Genomic DNA, 6,257 nt, shown 5'->3' with positions numbered 1-6,257 from the left:
TAAAATTACCATCCTTAATTTTCTAGAATAAAACACACATTCCCTTTTTGTTTTAAAACTTCACGCGTGTACCTATAAATGTTTACAATTAGAACGGTGTCTACATAATAATCCTCTTTTACGTATTGTTTTAACGTGGTCAACTTGCGTAACAAGGAAAAAAAGTTCACAGAGTAGACCCTTTGTAAAGGTAAACTAAATATGACGAATTTTATGCAAAGCGTATAAATGTTGTTCACACAACTCCTCCGCTAAAATGTTAAAAGTTTGATTAATTATCATAAACCCTCATAGATTACACCTTAAAATTAAGGTTTTTCTTGTTTTTAGAATACAAACACACCTATCTCCTAACAAAATGTGTATGTGTGCATTTCTAGTTTATTGAAAGTATTTACAGTAAGAAAACATTTTTAATCCAAAAAATAAAAAAAAGAGGGAAACTGGACACCTACCTGATTACAAATTGTAATCACTTCGACCAAATTACAAAAAATGGTCTAATTTAAACTCTCCAAACAATTAGCACAACGATATCATAATATCACAATCAGTATTCCACATATCGTATAGAAGCCATGTTGAATCCCTGTCAGGGCACTGGTCTCCTAAATCCACCGCCACGAAGAGAGGACTGCTTGAAGGACCACGTGATTCTAAGTAGGAAACACAGAGAATATATTTTTTTATGGTAATGAACGTCACTTGTCAAAAGCGCCTCACTGGTACGATTTCTTAATTAACTGTCGAAAGGTATAGTTTCTTCGCGAAATAATATTACAGTGACATAAGGAGACATACGATAGGTCAAACTGTATTCCAAATCTTTAATAATTAACAACGATAATTAATAATAACGACTCTTCTCGAATTTACATTTGTAAACTTGGAGAACTTTTCGTGTCCTCTATGTTGAGGACACCACTAACACAGCAAGGAAATTTGAAAGCCAAAAATCTTAAGTTTGAAATAAAGAAAACGTACAAATCCACTCCCTAACTTAAGTTTATTTAAGTAAAAATAATTTCCATTGAGATTCATGTCATATGATAGACTTGTTAGTTGTATCTATCAGAACAGGCCCAAGTCCAACTTGCTGCTGACTGAAAGCTCGGAGAACAAGAGCACATATGTTTCTATATTTAAGTTACTTTTTCCATTCATTTTATTGCTTAAAACAGACGTATCATTGTATAGCAAATACAAAATAAAATTTATATACATATATTGACATAGTAAAGTACGGAAGATGATAATTTAATACTGATAATATACCTAGGACCAACCAAGGACCAATGGTAGAATTTTCTGTGTCATTAATTTGACATAATTTATATATTTAAATTCATTTGATTAATGTAGACTTTCATCAAGCGCAACAAAAGTTTGAAGAAAGAATAATACTAAAAGCTATAGACATTCATTGCACAGAAGGGAGATACTAGTATGTACAAAATGTCTCCAAAGCAGTTTTACTATTATTTTTTTAATGCAAATGATTCACTACATTCGGTTCATGAAGATACACTTTAGATTTTCTTAGAAGTATTATATTGTAATTTAGGGAAGTTTTGATTCACGTTAAATATTTTGTGCTCTGAAAATGAATATAGAGGAACATGATGAATTTAAAAATATGTAACTTGACATCAAGTCACTTTGCGTTATATTTGGCGAGAGTCTTAAACCTTACATTGAAGCCATTTATTTCATCGTCAAGGGAAATGATATAGACAGGGTGAATAAATAAAGACACCATGTTTGTATAGTCAGAAAAAAGAGGAAAGAAGATACGTGTATATATGGTAAATAAGAAAATTTGATTTACCTCCCTATATAAGTCTGATGAGGTTGTGGTACTGTATATACATTTGATGTATTGGATGTTACAAATAAGAGTATTGTTCAAAGTCTTAAGAATAGTCTTCATTTAAAAATTAGTTTTCTGAGAAACAATAAACTAAACATATAAAAGATTTTTTTGGGATTGTTACAACTCTAACTCAAGGATCACATGTAATAGAACACTAAAATTAATGATTGTTAGTAAATAATATTGTTAGATAGTAGTTGTTGCGATTTTAAAGATAAGTTCAAGTCATATACACCTATCTCAATAACAATTACATACTCTATTAATAAACGAGAGTTACATTTTCTTATCAGTTGCTCTTAACTTCAAATGAATGAAAGCTACTAATTAAAGTCGAAGTGAACCTGTCTATAATTTATATGGAGATAGGTACAGTCTATTTAAAATAAACATACATATTTGAAGATAAGTGCAGGTATTTGAATACATACTAAGGATGATCCATACAAAACCAAAAACGCGGAATTAGCTTCATTAACGCCTTACGAATGTTTCCTTTTTATACTGTATATATGAATGTTACATATTTTACATGTGGCAAATACACGTATAATTGAACTGAACTTTAGGTTACAAGATACTCAAAATCCGGAGAAAATTGTTTTTTAGGATAGCTTCTTGTATTTCTACCTACCTATCCTCTTCGCTTCCAGTGGAGCATAAGGTCAACTCAAGACTTCGCCACTCAGCTCTCTCCTTGGCCATGGTCTCTTCCTCTCCCCAAATCAGTTGAAGGTCTCTCAGTTCGCCTGTCTTGCGCCAGGTGGTTTTTGGTCTTCCCCTTGGTCTTTTTCCTGGTGGTGTTCATCTTAGGGTGACTTTTGGAATTCTCGATCCTTCCATTCTAAGGACATGTCCTAAACATCTGAATCTCCTATGTTTTAACTCATTGAGGATACACTTTGAGTTTGTCAGTTTCAGTAGGTCTTGTATTTCATTGTTTTTTAAATTCAAGTTAATTTTTATACCCTGTTCATAGATTTTTAATATTCACAACAATCAAAATGAATTTGAATACCCATACCTATACTGGATTCCAAAACTCCATAAAAATCCTTTTTACAGACAAAGATATAAAACAGGTTCAACTAAATGCTCTACCAAGCCTCTTTCTTTACTCCTCACTAAAATATTTACAGCAGTGAAGGAGAAAGTTCGGGAATACTGTACAACAGTATATTCCAGAAGTGATGTGAATAAGACGTGGATACTTAAAACTCCAAGGAACTTTTAGAAAATTTGAAAATTTTACCAAAATCAAAAGCATCAAAACGTACGACTTTTCAACACTTTATACAACCATTCCCCACGATAAATTAAAGTCCATGCTTATTGACATCATAGCTGCTTTTTCAATAAAAATGGAACTCATAAATATACTTACCTTGTCATTAGTCATTTGCAAATTTATTTTGTTAAAACATTCTGATTGAACATACAAGTACTCTGAAGATGATATTCAAAAGTTACTTGAGTTTCTTATTGAGGAATTCGCCCCGTTATTAGCAGACCTATTTTTGTATTCATATGAAGCAGAATTTATTTAAAAACTTTTTCATGAGAAGAAGAAAAACTTGCTGTCAACTCGACATTTAGATACTATGGTATATCGACGACGTATTATCATTTAACAATAGTTACGTCCATTCATATGTGGATTCGATATATCCCAGTGAACTTGAAATAAAAGACACCACAGAGTCTGACTCATCCGTTTCATATTGGATATTTTACTAGAAAAAGACGTTAATGGTAATCTAACAATAAAGCTGATAAACGGGATGACTTCATCTTTTCTATCGTCAACTTCCCTTACTTATGTAGCAATATACCCTTATCACCTGCATTTGGGGTTTATGTCTCCCAGTTGATTCGATATGCAAGAGCATGTTTTACGATCAATTTTTAAAACGAGGCATTAACCAACAAGTTGATGAAACAAGGATATCAGCAGTCTCGTTTGAAGTCATTATTTCGTAAGTTCTATGGTCGATACACTGACCTGATCAGCAAATACAATCTATCATTAGGTCAAATGCTGACTGACGTTTTTCATACTAATTGTTGGGTCATTATTTACACACTGAAATTTCTATGGATTTTTCCGTCTACCCGATCATGACAAGGAGCACACGGCGGCTGTGACCGGTCGACAGGGGATGCTTACTTCTCCTTGGCACCTGATCCCGCCTCTGATGATTTTGGAGGTCCTTGTTTTCTTTTCACCAGATTTGTCTTGTTTAAATGGACTTTGAGCTTGAATACTGTTCTTTATCCTACAGTGTATATTTCATTGTAGGTTTTTTTTTTAGATGTTCGTAATCTTCATCTATATCATTTTATTGTAAACTTTAAGATATTTTCCATTTGTATTCTATAATTGTTTATTTGTCTTCATCATTTGTGTTAAATAATTTATTTGTATTCTATAATTATTTATTTTCTGTATATCTTGTATATTTCCTATTTGTATTCTAGAATTCTCTATTTGTAATCTTATAATTTTATTCCAATTGTATTGTAAAATGCCTCATTCGTATTCTATTATGTTTCAATTGTATTGTATTGAGCTCCATTTGTATTCAATAATTCTAATGAAATTGGCAGATTGACCCAATGTATCATACAAACATAACCTTTTTATGAGGTCGATCCATAAATATATTGATTTCACAGATAGGCATATCGACTGAGCACGAAGTGCAAAGTTGATATGGTTTTCTCTGAAATCAATTTATCTATGGATTGACCGAATCAAAGGGCTACATTTGTTATGTTATTTTTTGGAACAAAAGAGAGACAAACAAATCATCATTAGATTTTGTAAGTTTTAAAAAAAAATTCACTATTATAAACCCATCTTTAGATTTCCAGTTACCTAAGTCATTACCGCAAAATAAAATTTTGCATGTGATATCAAGTAAACCAATCAGATTTATTGAATTACACAGTAAAAATAATATAAGTGAATTATTTTGATTTTTTCTCATAACATATTTATAGAAGCGTTCGATAGCAATTTTATATATTGTTTAATAAATATTTTACATAAAGTGTTTCATGTATCTTTCTTTATCCCATGTTTACCCCTTTATCCCGTGGATATGACTCATTGGATAATTTTTTCATATTCCACAGTTAAGTGCAGTTGTGACGTCACAATGGTTTTTGCGTTAGAGTGATGAAGTAAAATAAAGTGGTGTCCTATATAAAACAGTGTAAAACATTGGTTGTGAAGTATTAAACATGGGATAAAAAGAATCTCCCATGATTTGTAGTTGGATATGACTTTTATCCAACTCGTTGTGTGTTTTTATCTCCTCGCCAAGGCTCGGGGATAAGAAACACACAACTCGTTGGATAAAAATCATATCCAACTACAAATCATGGGAGATCCTATATTTATGTAATAGTAGATGAAGCTATGAAAATCTTAATTATTATAAAATGCATTGTGTTTTATTATTATGTACTGATGAGCTGTGAAGCTTTAGGTTAGTTTGGCTGAATATACGGACCCCCGGAAATTTCAGAGGTGGGATCATGTGCCCAGGAGGAGTAAGAATCTCCTGTCGACCGGTAAAACCCGCCGTGAGCCCCATGCACCGATCAGGTAGACGGAACACTCTGCAGTCAAACCTTCCACAAAAACAAAGGCCCAACAACCACAGCCAAAACATGACCCAACGATAGGTCAAATATGCCAACATGGTCACCGCAAAGACCGTAGAATTTACAAAATGCTGACATCAAACGAGGCCGCCGAAATCCCTGCAAAACCAACCTATCTGCCAGCAGCACGCTCCAGTTTAAAAATCGATCGTATTGAGAGGATATCCCCGAGTATCGAATAAATTAGGTATCATACGCAGGTGATAGCGGAATATTACTACATAGAGAAGGAACGTTGACGATGGAAAAGTCGAAGCCACCCCGCCTGTCATACAACTTAGTTGCCAGTTCCCCCCCCCCCCCCATTGTCAACAGCCAGCGAAACACCCAAACATGATGATGTGGAAGACTCTGTGGCGTCTTCCATCTCAAATTCACTGGGACATATCAGGTCGACATATGAATTGAAGTAACTATTGTCAATTGATAAAACGCCGTCGACATATCTGAATGTCGAGTTGAGGTCACAGCAGGCGCCCTCCTCCTCCTCCCCCCACTCATGTTCGAAATGAACATTGATAAAATACACGTGAATAGTTATACAATGCATATAGAAAATATATAATACAAATGAACAATTATAGAATATAATTGGAAAAATCAAATTTTGCAACGTTTGACATACCATATTTTTGAATTCGGGAAAAAAACTCAAAAAAGTTTCCCAATAGGCACAATGACCTCGAATTCTATGATTGCCTTTAAGAAGTGA

General features: G+C 33.3%; 1 protein-coding gene across 1 annotated transcript in view; it reads left to right on the top strand.

Moving 5' to 3' along the window:
• LOC133181828 (vesicle transport through interaction with t-SNAREs homolog 1B-like) overlaps window positions 1-6,257 on the top strand; it is a 206,400-nt gene that overhangs the window by 172,458 nt on the left and 27,685 nt on the right. The gene's annotated exons all lie outside the window — the stretch shown is intronic.

The sequence above is a fragment of the Saccostrea echinata genome, unplaced genomic scaffold (genome assembly GCF_033153115.1).
Source record: "Saccostrea echinata isolate AGI-Se365-2 ecotype Australia unplaced genomic scaffold, CSIRO_AGI_Sech_v1 ptg000009l, whole genome shotgun sequence".
NCBI classification, from domain to species: domain Eukaryota; kingdom Metazoa; phylum Mollusca; class Bivalvia; order Ostreida; family Ostreidae; genus Saccostrea; species Saccostrea echinata.
Note: the sequence above shows the minus strand (reverse complement) of the source record. Positions and strands in the feature narration are given on the sequence as shown.